The sequence below is a fragment of the Chelonia mydas genome, chromosome 19, assembly GCF_015237465.2.
Source record: "Chelonia mydas isolate rCheMyd1 chromosome 19, rCheMyd1.pri.v2, whole genome shotgun sequence".
Taxonomy (NCBI): Eukaryota; Metazoa; Chordata; order Testudines; family Cheloniidae; genus Chelonia; species Chelonia mydas.
This window is the reverse complement of record NC_051259.2, coordinates 4,424,680-4,439,029: the sequence shown is the minus strand read 5'-3', so window position 1 is coordinate 4,439,029 and position 14,350 is coordinate 4,424,680.

Here is a 14,350-nt window from a genome sequence, read left to right as displayed (position 1 = left end):
GTTCAGAATCTTCAGCCTGGCTATCTTCCCATAGCAGATTTTTGCTCACTTCATTGTAGCGGGGCCCTAGGTCCAGGTCGTTGCTAAGTGGCCACAGAACAGGTGTCGGGGGGGGGCGGGTGAGTTGGAAGCAGGCCTAAGTTTCTACAGTTTTATCATTAGCTCCCCCGCTGGAGGGTCTCTTTTGCCCTTCACCCCATGTGATGTAGTGGTCTTTTAGGGCCTGATGCAGCGTTCACAGAAGTCACTATAAAGACTCCCAGTGACTGTGGCAATGGATCAGGCCTTCAGCCTCATTCTTTGTCCATGTTTAGCCTGGTCAAAAATAACAGGGGGAGGGGGAGAATGAAAAGAGGCTGCCAGTCTGGGCAGCAGGATGGTCCAGGGCTGGTTTAGGATTCTTGGGTTTCACTCCCAGAGGTGCTGCTAATTTTCTGCCGTCCCTTCACTTCTTTGTGCTTCTATTCCCCCATCTATAAAATAGGACTATTAATGCCCACGCTCCTCTATGAAGAAACTATGAACATTCTTGGGTGGAAAGCAGCGAGCTACGTGTTAATTACTAGTAGGAGTAATTACACCTGGCAGCCTCCATTCAGGAATGGCCTAAAACCCGAAGGGTGGGGGTGATGCAGGATTACGGAACAGCAGTAGGACAGTGTGGGGAACCCAGGACTGGATTAGCAGGTGGCTCTGTGGCTTGAGATTGGAAGGTATTGGCAGAGCTCTATGTGGGTGGAGAGCCCAGGGCTTGGATCCCAGGAGAGGCTGTGGATCAGTAACGAAGTGTGTTAGCAGAGCTGAAGTCCAGGGGGGAAGGGGCTCAACTGGAAAAGCAGGGAGGCTGTGGATCAGGATTGAGGTGCATCAGCAGAGGGGTGGGGTGCACTAGACTGGAATAGTGAGGGGGAGTGGGAGGGGTCAAGATTGAGGTGTGTTAGCAGAGCTGGGGCAGGAGGAAGCTTGCATTGTGCGTGCATTCTGCCCACCTCTCCTCATGGCTTTCTTCTTTCACAAGCAACCGAATGATTCACACCCCCCCCCCCAAAAAAAAAAAAAGACCAGCAGATGCAGAGCAAAAACTGGAATCAGAGGCCTCTCCAATGGAGATTTATTGAATTAGCGGATAAACAGTGCAATAAATTATTGAGAGTCTTGCACTGCGTGCTGAAAATAAAGCAACAGCCATGCCCGTCACTCTTTTCCTGGGGTAAATCACCCTGATCTCTTTGCTTAAGGCTGTGGGTTTGAATATGCATCTGCCTTGGGGAATGCATAGTCTGAAAGACTGGGAGAGAGAACGTTTGTATGGCTCCCGCAGACCTTAACCCTTCCCTTCCTCCAGCCTCTGCAACCTGGTAACAAAAGACCTGGTTTTCCTCCCGGTGACTTTCGTGTGGATCTACTGGCTTTAATGGAGCCACTCCTCATTTAAATCAAAGAACCGGGCCCTAAATTCATCAGCACCATCTCTGATGGGCTGATCCTACACTGAGAGCAGGATGCTGGGTAAAATTCTGCTGTGGGTTGCTCCAGCATTAACAGGGAGTACCTTCCTTGAGATCAGTGGAGTTACTCAAGGTTCACACTGGGGCAAATGAGATCAGGATTGGGCCCCTTGTTCCAGCAGCTATCGAGCCTGATTCTGCTCTCAGAACCGTTTAACTCAATTTACAAGAGTTACTCCTGATCTACACAGGGGGATCAAATTAACCCTTTCAGCCAATCTTTCTCTCTCTCTCCCTCTGTAGTAGCTATGTCCTCCACTCCTTGCAGAAGTAACCTTTTCCCTTTCTCTTTGTCTCTTTCTGAGTCTCTGTTTCTTTCCCACCTTCCTCTCCATCTCACTCTCTTGGAATCCCTTTTGGTCCAATGCCTTGTCGTTCCAAGCTGGAACTTTGCTCCATGTTATAACCACTGAACACTGCAGATTATCAAATTAGAAGCACAGCCAAACACCCTAACGGAAGGAGCCAGACATCAGAGGTAGATTAGAAAGCAAGAAAACAATGCTCCTCTCACTTCTGACCAGCTGTAACAGGCCCCCTGCTTAAAGTTGACCAGCAGGCCCCCTGCTTAGATTGGAGCAGATCTCCGCTCTCGACTCACTTCTCTTTCAGATCAGCAGGGAGAGAACTTCTCCTGGTTGACAGGATTGATCCTTGGAGTTAAAAGTTTATTCCTCCATCAGCACGTTAATGAAAAGAGAATTCTGGCTCAGGGAAGCAGCTTATCAAAAAAAAAATCTATCAATCTCCCAACCTGCATACATGAATGCATTAGGTGGCACGGTGAGCCAGCTGCCTGGAAGAGGCCAGAGATAATGGGTATTCCATGTGCAACTTCCAAACCTTTTAAATTCAGAACAGGAGGGTGGCGAGGGGAGGTCTTCTATGTCTCCTGTGAACTGTTAGCTCTTCCTCCTCAGCCATGGCTTCGTCGTCACTCCCTTCTTTTTATTAATTTGTATTGCGGTGGCACCTAGGAGCCCCAGTCTTGGGTCAGGACCCATTGTGCCAGGCGCTGTACAAACAGAACCAAGCCACTTCCATTTACAAACAAGCACCTTCGTACCTTTTCCCATGCTACCTTTCGTACTTAGGAGGCGCTCCCTGCAGACATCCACAAAGCTGCCTTATTACCCTGCTTCAAACCCCTCCTTTAAATTCTCCTTTGCCCTGACGCCTGCAAAAAACTTGACGGGGTGTAGACCACTGGGGCGCTGAGACCACTGCCTGTCCTGCTAGCCAATACTGTCATATTGGTTCCTTGTACTCGCTCATCTGTCTGCCTGTATCCACTTGCTGTTGCTTGTCTTGCACTTAGATTGTAAACCTTTGGGGGCTGTGTTTGTACAGCACCTAGCACAATGAGGGTCCATTCTATGAGCTGGGCTCCTAGGAGCAGCAGTAATACAAAGAAATAATAAAAAAGACAGTCCCTCCCCGATGCTCCTCCTCAGCTGCCTCTGGTTAGGTCCTTCTAGGTCAGTAACATTGACTTGTGGTGATGGGGATATGAGGGGTTAAATGCACCAGCCTTTCTTCTCTGAAGATCAAGGCCCTCATTGCTGCAACTGGGACATGGCGTGGGGAAGGTGTCTTGGTGTCTTTAAGCCACCTTTGCACTCTATGGGTTTGATTCTCTGCTGCCCATCATATTGGGCTGTCCTTAAACCTAGCGCATACAGAGTGTGAAACCAGGTTTCATAGCCGCCTTGCACTGGTGTCGGTGATTGCACAAGGTGCAGGGCAAAGGGTAGCAAGCTCCACTGCGTGTAAATTGTTCCAAGTGTGCTCTCTTCATACAGGGAAATAGCCGGTTAATAAAAATGTGCCAGTAGATGGCACTCGGGAATATGTAGCATTGTTTCTGGGCTTTGAACGCCCAGCGCAGACCACTGTTGTGCACTGCCCGTAGCGTCCTTTGGGAGGTCTTTACAAACCCTTGGGGATGAAATAAGCTAGGCCGGCAATGCCAGGTCACAGTCAAGCTGGCCTAGGTATATTGCGGGTAAATCACTATGCTAGCTGCTGTGACAGGAGCAATTTATCTTGCGCTGAAAAAAGCAGCTTCTCTCCATCCTGTGCAGTGCAGGGTCATTCATCACTTTTTGTGATTTTTATAACTGTACAGGAAGGGCTCTGGTTTCCCCTACCCCAGCCAGTCCCCTCTGCAGATGGACAAATTAGCAAGTCTGAAAAGGATGAGCTCAGGGACTATTTTTGTTTATATTTTTTAATGCTGAAGCAAAAAGCACCTGGCCTCCCTTTGCTCTGATCCTGGCAACCGAGCGCCGCTCCATCCAGCACTCTAGGGGGTAGGGAGGGGAAAGGTCTGTTTGAGCAAAGCCACATGTGCCAGTGGGTGGGGAATGGGACGGGGGGGACAGGGCTCCTGGGTTCTGTTCCTGTGTGTGGCTGTGGGTAGTTCTGGGCCTCCCCTTCCATTCTCTGCACAGGCTGCTTGGAGAACTGTGGGTGAAAAGCTTTAGGGATTGTAAGGGTAGCAGTGTCGTACATGGTACAAGCGGGAGTTCTGTCTCCTCTGCCCCTGGGAAGGAGCCATTCTCTCTGAACCTGATGCTGCACTGACATCTGTGTGTGGGCCCAGCAGTCCAGCCAGCTTGGTCATATCATGGGACCGGGGCTTTAGATTGCACTGTGTTCTTCTATTCCTATCTGCCCAATGGGACCCCTAACTCCTCCATAGTGGGACAGCTGGGTGCTACACCAGGGCAAATCTATTATCATCAAATCCCTGGCCACCACCAAAGTCATAGACAGATGAAGAGTTGCAGCTGACTCGCGAGGAGAGAGAATATTACAGCAGAGACTTCCCTGCACCTCTGGGTAATGCCCTGCTAGCTACACCCTCCTTTCCACACTGAGTGGACATCTCCTCAGTGGCTTCTGCCAATCACCTGCCCCTCAGCCAGCCTGTCAATTCTGCCACAACCAAGAGACTGGTTCTGCAAAGTGGCATGAAATAAAGAGGGGGCTTTGCAATTCTCTGTGTGAGGGAACAGAAGCAGGAGGCTGGGTTCAGAGCCCTGCTTTCATGAAAAGTTTAAAGCACGCTGGCGAATCCTCTCCGCTCTGTTAAGTTATTAGGGCACAGCAGCGCTCCGAAGGTCAGGCTTGTAAATTTAGAATCCACTTTTGAGTTTTATGCATCATTTGAAAGAGTTTTCCAGTGAGTTTGTTCCGAGAAAGGGCAATGTGGAGAAAGGAATGGTAGCGCCTCACTCTGAATTAGCCTCCTGCCCCTGGAGAGAGCTGATAGGGATACTTGCCCTTCTCGTATCCTCAGCATGGACTCTCCAAAGATCCTCTCCTGTCGGAGTCGGAAGTTGCTACCATAGATTCATAGACTCTAAGGTCAGAAGGGACCATCATGATCATCTACTCTGACCTGCTGCACACTGCAGGCCACAGAACCTCCCCCACCCACTCCTGTGATAGACCCAGAACCTCTGGCTGAGTTACTGACGTCCTCAAATCATGGTTTAAAGACTTCCAGTTACAGAGCATCCGCCATTTACACTAGTTTAAACCTGCAGGTGACCCGTGCCCCAGCTTGCAGAGGAAGGTGAACCCTCCTCCCCCCAGGGTCTCCGCCAATCTGATCTGGGGGAAAATTCCTCCCCAACCCCAAATAGAGCGATCAGTTAGCCCCTGACATGTGGGCAAGACCCACCAGTCGGACACTGGGAAGAATTCTCTGTAGTAACTCAGAGCCCTCCCCAGCTAGCGTCCCGCTCCAGCCATTGGAGATATTTGCTGAGAGTGTCTGGTAGCTCGTGTGACATAAGATCAATGGGTCATAGGTTAGGGCAGAATGATGGTCATGTGTGTAAAGTGCTGGCTTGGGAAGCACAAGAGCTGGATTTGCTTCAATTCTAGGCTCTGCTCCTGACTTTCTGAGTGACCTCAGGCAAGTCACTTAATTGTTCCCTGCCTCCGTTTTCCCATCTGCTAGATGGGGGTAGTGATGCTCACTGTCCTGTGTAGAGATCTGTAGGTGGTAAATGCTATTGAAGAGCCAGGGTGTTATTGTTAAAACGTTCATAAGGCCCCAGACCTCTGCTGGTCGGAATTCCAATGACTTAAGTGCAGTCTGCGGATTTCTATCAGCTGAGGCTCTGGCTTCAGGTTTCTTCAGTAGCCTCAATAATAGTCATGTGTCTCTCCAAATCCTTGTGGCTTTAATGGGAGATTTGGGGCTTATTTGCATGATTAGTATCATCGTTTTTTACTTCTATAGAATCCATAGTCCTGCCCCATTCAGTTCATCCAGAGTGCAGTCCTGAAGATGCCCTTTCGCTGCCAGAGAGGAAGGATAGTCCAGTCCTTAAGGCACTAACCTGTAACATGGGAGACCTGGATTCAAGTTCTTTCTGTGCTACAGGCTTTGTGTGTGACCGTGGGCAAGTCACGTCTCCCTGTGCCTTTGTTCCCCATCTGTCTTTGAGGGTAATAGCCTTCCATTACCTTGCAGGGTGTTGTGATGATAAATATATCAGAGGTTGAGGGGTGCTCCGGTAATGTGGGCCATGTAAGTACCTTACATAATATTTCCCTTCTTTTAAATCCCACTCCCTCCCACCATGTAAAGAGCTCAGACACTGAAGAGTTAACCGTATTGTACTGCTCTTGTAACCGTCCTTACTTCAGAGACGGGTCCCTCCCTGCAGGGCCAGCCTGGCCTAGAAGCTGACGCTAATAAAGGCCCAGGCAGCTGCCTTCTGTTAAGTGTTTGGTCCTTCCTAAGCTATTAAAGCTCCTCTCTCCCCGTTCTGCAGAGCGCTCTGCAGAATGCGTCCGTTTCTAGCCACAGACGGCTAGATGCGACTCTCCCAGTTCTTGCTGAGACTGTGAATCAGAAGGCCAAGCCAGGATTCGAACTGCAGTCCCGACATGGGGTTGCGTGGAGTTGGTTCTCCAGCTGGGGACCTTCCTGCCAGGTTTTAAAAAATCACTCTTCCACTTAGGCTCTTCATTATCCCTGCTGCTTGCTGGGACCGACAGCTGCTAACAAACGCTAGGGGATTCTAGACGGCTTTACAGACTGTCTTTGAGTGCCCCAGGCAAAGCCTGCAATACTGACAGGACGAGAATAGACTGGTTAAACTCGTCCATCTTTATCCCCTTGCTATCTATCCAGTTGTATCCAGACCCACCACTGGAGGGCAGCCTATTAAATCATAATCCTAGCCATGGATGGAGCTCGATCCATTCACACCCCATATCAAATGGGAAGGTGATCTTGGGTTTAAAAGAAGTGGAGTGAGGCTCAGGAGGTCCGAGGTTAATTCCCAGCCCAGCCACAGGGTCCCTGCATGACCTTGGAAAAGTCATTTAGGCCCTGATCCAGGAAGGGCAGCTCACCTTATGCTTCAGTTCATTCATCTTCAGGAAGGCACGTAAACGTGTTCTTAACTTTGAGCACATGAGGGATAGACCCAAGGATGTGCTTAGGTGTGTAGCCTGATCAATTACTATAATTAAGAATTATTTATTGGAGTGCATCATGCACTTGTTGCGGATGACAGGTTCCTTTCCGGGCGGCTACTTAAAGTTAATTGAGAAGATAAAATTTGGTGATGCACACACAGAAACTTTATTGTCTTATAGTTAATTCAGGCAAATATAATTGAAATCATGAAAAAAAAACAATATGCCTAAGAGTGAGATGAGTGCAGTTAAAGTGATTTTTTGCATTGTTCATAATTACAATCTTACTTTGTACATACTTAGAGTTTTGCATGGGGAGGCTATTGGAAACAAAGGTGGAAGTAAAAGTAAGTGGAGTCAATCAGAAGGGAAGTCCTGATTCAGTTTACAACATCTGGGGGACCTGATGAACCAGCAGAATTAGGAAACTAGACTGGGTCTTTTGTACCCCATTTTGTGTAACTTATTGGCTATACAACCATATCTGATCAATTTCCATAACTATAACAAGATTAATATCTGCCTATTATCCATATGTGGCATTCCGCGTGTTTATAATCATGCCCCTAATCATTAATATTAATAACTTGCATTAATCATTTCTTAATCATTCCTGTGCATCACTGTGGTCTACCTGTCTCATTACTGTCTAGTTACCATATTACAAAAGTCCCCCAAACTCCCTCCAGCTTGGGCAACTTGCAGTGTACTGGACATTTTGTCGTTACTTATTTGTCTTTCCAAATGCAAGTGCAGAATTTGCGACCTGGGGTTATTTTCTTGCGCCTGCAAACTTTTTAGCGAAAATTCAGCCTTTAGCCTGACTACTCCCACAAGGCCTCACCCCAATAAAATAAGACTTCAACCATTGCAAAGGCTAATAACCCAGTTACGTGTGCTCTCCTATTTGCTACAGTTTTCATAACTATTATAAAACTATTTATATAATATTTCATAACTATTATGAAATATTATGAACTATTATTCCGAAAACAGGCGTAGCAAATCAATTATGTTTAACCTCAAACTATAAACCTTCCAAGATCAGGTCAGGGGGCAATGGGTGCTTTCTTAAATCAGGGCCTTTATCTCTCTGTGCCTCCATTTCACATCTGTAATATGGGGATAACATTTCCTTTTCCCTGGTCTTTATCTATTTAGATTGGAAGCTCCTTGGGACAGGGGCTGTTTCTTAGAACATGAAGCATATAGCATCACTTGGCCCTGATTTCATTTGGGGCCTCATTGGAAAGCTTTAATACACATCATCGTAATTTTTTTTCATGTCACGTCATCAGCCAGGGAGTAAAAAATCCATATTCATTGATGGCAGAAATCTTGCCTGTGGGTTACTGATTTCTCTGGCTACTGCCTTGTGGTGTTGGAATTATTAGACGTGCTTGTAGGATTTATCCCTTCTAATCCCCCCTTATCCTAATAGGCTGCTCTGTCTTTCATTGTAAACAAACAAAGTTCTAGAAAGCATAGTCCCGGTTTGCTGATTAGAGCCATCCCTCCTGGAATCTCGGCCTGAATTCACTCGGCCATCCTCAGGGTCCCATGGGGAATGGGTTATTGACCGACCAGGAGAGGTGGCTTGAAAATCAGTTTCATTAAGGCAGAGGAGCAGATCAGAATTACCTGAGCTCTTCACGCAGTCTAGCTGGGGGATGGTTGATTCCAAGGCATGAATGCACACCACCAAGTTTTAAGAGGATGTAAACGAGGTTGTGAAGACAAAAGAACAAAGAGCATGGGTGCCAAAGTATGTTCCTGCTCTGCATTTATTAAGAGCTGAAATATTGTTGCTTTCCCGACGCCGTCGATGTTTGCTGACAGCAGAGACAGTAGAGAAATGGGGGACAACTGGAATGCAGGGGAAATAAAAGGATTTTTCCTATTGCACCACTCCTGAGGGATCCAGAAAAATGAGAGAGGCAAAAGACCCACTTCCTCATTTTTTCCAGGTCAGGGGGCCAGTGTGTTGAAGTGGCCAGAGCAGGGGGTCAGGACTCCTGGATTCTATTCCAGTCTTTGCTACCAACTCTTTGTACCTTTGCAATAAGTTAAACTCTACTTCCTCTTAGTTTACTTAAAGAGACCTGGCTCCCAGCCCCTTTCTCTAAGCACTAGATCACCCTACCCCGCCCCAGAACTGGGAAGAGAACCCAAGAGTCCTGTGTCGCTGACATCTGCACAAACCACACTCTTCTGCCACAGATGGGAAAAGAACCCAGGCCTCCTATCTCCAAGCTTCTCCTCTAACCACTTGGCCCCTTCTCTTTCTGAGGTGGGACTAGGTCCCAGGAGCCTTCACTCCTGGCCCCCTGCTCTAACCATTGTGCCACGGTCCTATAGATGACTGGAATAAAGATCTTGTAAACAAAGGGTTATTTCTTGCTTTCCCCCGCCCCCCAGCTCAGTTAATGCCCAGTGTGTGTATTGTCTTCTGCCTCCTTCTTCAGGCGGTAATTTCTCGCCCAAGCCCTCTCCATGGTGCTGAATGCAGATCCTTAGGGCTGGCTCTCAGCAGTCATTTCCCAAGTACTGCACTTTCTTTCCTTTTTTCCGGTGACCAGGTGCATGGATTACATGATCTGTTTGCATTTTGTACAGATGGGCAGGCTTCTCGTTGTATATTTCTTTCCCCGCTGCTAATCTGGCTCCAAGGAAGGATAAGACCCCTAAACTGCTCCTGTACAATTTAAGAGATTAGTAAGCATGATGTCCATGCAGGGTTGTTCCCTCCGGCACCTTCACTTGCTGCTGAAGCTGTGTCCTGTCTGGTTCAAAAAGTATGTTTCCGTGCTTCCCATGTCCGCTCACTGCACCGTCGAGTGTGTATTACTGTTAGGAAGTCTATCCCAATGTTCAGCCTAGATTATTCTGAGCTTAATTTTACCCCAGTGCTCCTGATTGAACCCTCTTGGAGCAACTGACACATGAGCAATGTGCATCGGCTTTCCTCAGTGCAGCATAATTAGCTCCTTCGCAAGCTAGCTCCGAAGAGCGATGCCGTCATTATGCCGGGGACAGGAGAATTCAGCAGGTCGAGCTGGCTCCAGCAATATGATGCATTTCACTTCGGAGAAAGAACAGTAGACAGCCATTGACCACCCGGGGTTAGTTTTATCACCGGTCACCCCAGGAGCTTGGAGGCACACAGTGATGCCAAATGATTGAAGCAAACACCTTTGGGCATCCATTTGTTTCTGGTAATTAAAATAAAGCCACACAGCTCAGATGCCACGCTCTTCCAAGGAAGCAGATGCATATGCCGTGCCATGACATGCCATCCAGAGTGTAAACTCAATGGTAATTTACATTGTATCCCAAGGGGTGGGCTGCTGGGAAATAAGATTAGTTGGTTCTATTTGTTTAATCGGGGAGGAAGGAACCAGTTGGTCCATTGATGATGGGAAATGTGGTCGTGCAGTGAAAGCGCTAGGGACCCAGGAGATCTGGTTTCATTTCCCAGCACCACCAGTATGTGACCTTAGGCAAATCACTTCCCCTCTTTGCATCTCAGTTCTCCATCTGGGGATAATGATGTTTCTCTTAGCATGTCTTGTTTGTTTTAAGCGGGGATCTTCAAAGGTGTCTAAGGACAGTAGATGCCCACTTCCTATTGACTAATTCCCGAAGGCCCCTTTGGAAGTCCCATCCTTAGCTAGTAAGCTCTTCCGTGCAGGGACTGTCTCCTTCTATGGGTCTGTGAAGCATCTAGCATAATGGGGCCTTGGTCACGGCTGATGTCTGTCGGTACTACCATACTAAAAATGCACAAACGACTTTGACTGGTAAGGCTTTTGTTTTTGCTTTTAACTAGTAATACTTACTACCTACATTATACAGGTAATGAAATAGAGAAAGACCTTAACAGAAAACTCCAGGTCCCTGGAACCCAGATTTTGAATCCAAATCAAAACTGCAGTTCTGGACTCTTTCCAAACTTTGCAGAAGTTTGGACCTGGCTGTGAACTTTCCAGCTTGCACCTGTCTATAATAACAGTCATACCATTTGCTTCTGTAGCATCATTCATCTGGGATCTAGGAGTGCTTTGCAAACATGAAGTAATTAAGCCTGCCATTCCCCCTCTAGGGTAGGTATGATACTTTTTAAACAGGTGTGTAAACAGAGGCACAGAGAGTGCAAGTTTTTTCACGTTCAAAGCACTTTGCAAACATTTCCCAATTAATCCTTAGACCATCCCTGTGAGGTATTGATGAGATCCATTCAAGGAGAAAGCAAAGTCATTGGCAGAACCTGACCTCCTGGTCCCCTCCTCCAACTAATGGGCACAGTATTGTCAGCCTCAAAATGTTCAAAAAGCACGAGTCAGGCTCACCAAAAATCATGGGATAAGCTTTAAAATCATAAGATTATGTAAAAATAATAGATTTGATGCTCTTTTTATTTGCCTTCTCCTATTTGAGCCTATAGGGCGCACGGGGGTCACATTTTGAAGCTTTCTCTACAGTCACGAGGGCTAGAAACTTACTTTATCTTTAAGAGTGGTGGCTGAAATCATCACATCCACTTAACTCCAGGAGCTGCGGCTTTAAGTAAAACAATAATGATCACGAGACTGAAGACATAATCATGAGAGTTGGCAACGCCAGGGGCAATATTAGCTCCTCCTTTATTCTAGGCTTCTCAGAATCGGAAATTATTAGATTTAAGCTTAAAAATGTGAAATCCATAATTAAGTTGGGAATAAAGGATATTAATAAGCAGCTGGATATGGCAGTTGTTCTTTTTCAGATATGTCACCTGGGTTTTCCCTTGTTAAAAGGACTCATTGGTATGCCAGATATTTAGATAGTTTGTGTAATAACACGCTAAGGAGGGCATTTACAGCTCTCCGCTTGCAATCCGTATGGACAGCCTACTTAGAAGGCCAATATACTGGCACTAAGAAATGTAACTGCCTCTGCCCATGTGTCTTAGGGCGGGTGGAAGACCTTCTCCATTATTTATGACATTGTAACCTATATTGCCACTGGACGTTAAAATGGCTTGCTGTGTTTTTGTCCCAGATGCCTTTTTTCTACAACCTCTCAGAAAACAGAATATTTGTTAGGAGCTGACAATATACCTGCGATCCAAGTGGTTGCTCTATTTGCATGGGCAGCCGCTAAAAGAAGGAAAAGGCAAGTGGCATGGTAACCATATACAGTTTAATGGTCTATGTCCTTTTCAATCTTACTTATAACTCTCTTAACATTTTAGAATTTTAGATTTAGTGTTAGGTTTCATTATCATGCTTTTTGGTTTTTTTGCACCTTGGCCTAATAGTTACTCCTCCTTCCATCATTTGTGGGGATACAGGCTTGGGATTGGAGATTCATTTGGTTTAGGCTTGCAGCAGGAGTTGGAGCTGGGAGAGCAAAATGGTTGTTCGGAATCCTGCCGGATTTAGATAGCACACGCTGATGGCAGATGTGTCACTCTGCTTTGAAATCCCTTTGAAGTTTTGCTTTAACAGTGCCCTATCTAATTTTCCTGTCAGAATAAAAATATTATTTTAGCTTTGCTAGCGGCCTTCTGCTCTGCGCTGCTGGTCTGAGACAGCTGGTTAGAATTGTTCATTCAGTTGGTGAGTTTAACTAAATTGGTGTATTTCACATATCCATAGCACATCATCATGGACCGTTCACAGATGATTTTTGGGTCATGGTGACCCTCATATGGCTTTGTGTGAGTCTTGTCGCATGATGCTTCCTCCTGGGTATTTAGTCGAAAACACTTTGTCCCAGTTATTTCCTACTGCAGTGTTATGAGTTACAGGGCCAGAATCTTCAGTCAGTGAAAACTGGGACAGCTCCACTGACTTAAATGGAGATATGTTGATTTACAAGTCCTTGGCATTATTATTTACTCCATCTGAGGATGTGAACTGTGGTTTCCAACTCTTCATGTACCAGTCCAGACAAAAGATCCATGACATTAAAGCTCCATGGTAGAAGTTCATGACCAAATGAGATGTCACTTGGACCATCAAGGTCTCTTAGGCTGTGAAGAACGTCCCAAGGGCAGGGGTGTATATTGGTCCTTTCTGTTTGATAGCTGATTACACAACCCAATTTAGTGAATAGTTGCTTACAGGGCAAAATGCCACTTAGAGATGTGGAGTCCAGGGCTCCTGAGTTCCTGATTCTACTAGTGTTTATTTGGCACTGTGACCCTTGGACAAGTCACTTCACCTCTCCTCACCTCCATTCACTTAGAAGTAAGCAGAGGTAATAATAATTAATGTCCTTCAAAAGTCTGTTGGGAGGCTTTGATGATATCCATAAAAGGCTTTGGATGAAGTTGAATAAATACCTATATCTACGCACACTGTGCATAGGCAGGAAATACCATGGCCCCATTACCTCAGCTGGGGTAAATCAAAGTCACTGGAGCTACACATATTTACCCCAGCTGATGATCTGGCCCCATGTAGTTTTAAAAACCCAGTTACCTCCTAAGGAGCATCGGAGCCTTTTATTGGCCTTGAAGAAGGCAGAGTTACATCAAGTTTGTGAGGTGCTAATTATATTTTCTGCCGAGTTCTACTTACACTGTTAATTATTAATTAATCTCACTCTCTGTTTTTAGCAATTACCTGCCCTGAATCACCTTGCCGCTATAACTTCCTGATCCAGTGCCAACTCACATTGCTGAAATGCTTTGGACCAGTTTAAGATATTAATACGAATGTAATTCTACTTGTGTAGTTTTGACTCACTTACATACTCATGACATGTCTTTCTTGGAGAAGAAAAGGAAAATATGTTTTCATTCAGCAGATGGCTCTCCCCCACCCCCCTTTTCTTTTTTGTTTCACATCAACAGCCTCATTTCTTCCTGGAAAGGAGAGTGATGTAGTCTTCCCAGAACAGGAGCGGGAGACAGGACTCCTGGGTTCTATTACCATCTTTGCAAAGGGGGTGTGGTCTAGTGACTCATGCAGAGAACTGGAAGTCAGAGCTTCTGGGCTCTCTCCCACAGGCTAGGAGCCTGATCCAGAAGCCATTGAAGTCTATAGAAAGACTCCTATTGGCCTTGGTGGGGCTTGGATCAGGGCTGTCGGGGCTTAGGACAGGCCAGGCTCTCTCTTGCTTTTGTTCAAGCCCACAAACAGCACAGAGACCTTTATGCTGGTAAAACACTCAGTCCTGTTTCTTTACAAAGTTGGTTCCCACTACCCTTCTACGCTATACAGCCATGTGCCTACGGTCTTAGGGTGCCCTCAGCACTTAAGGCAAGCAGGGGAAAGCAATCTCTCTCTCCTTCCTACTTCCTTCCTGTGCCTTTTTGTATCCTCTGCCTAATGGCTTAATTAGCCTCCCAGCTCTCCTCCACTCATCAATTAGCCTAGCTCTTAACAAGGTCTGTTCTGCAGTAA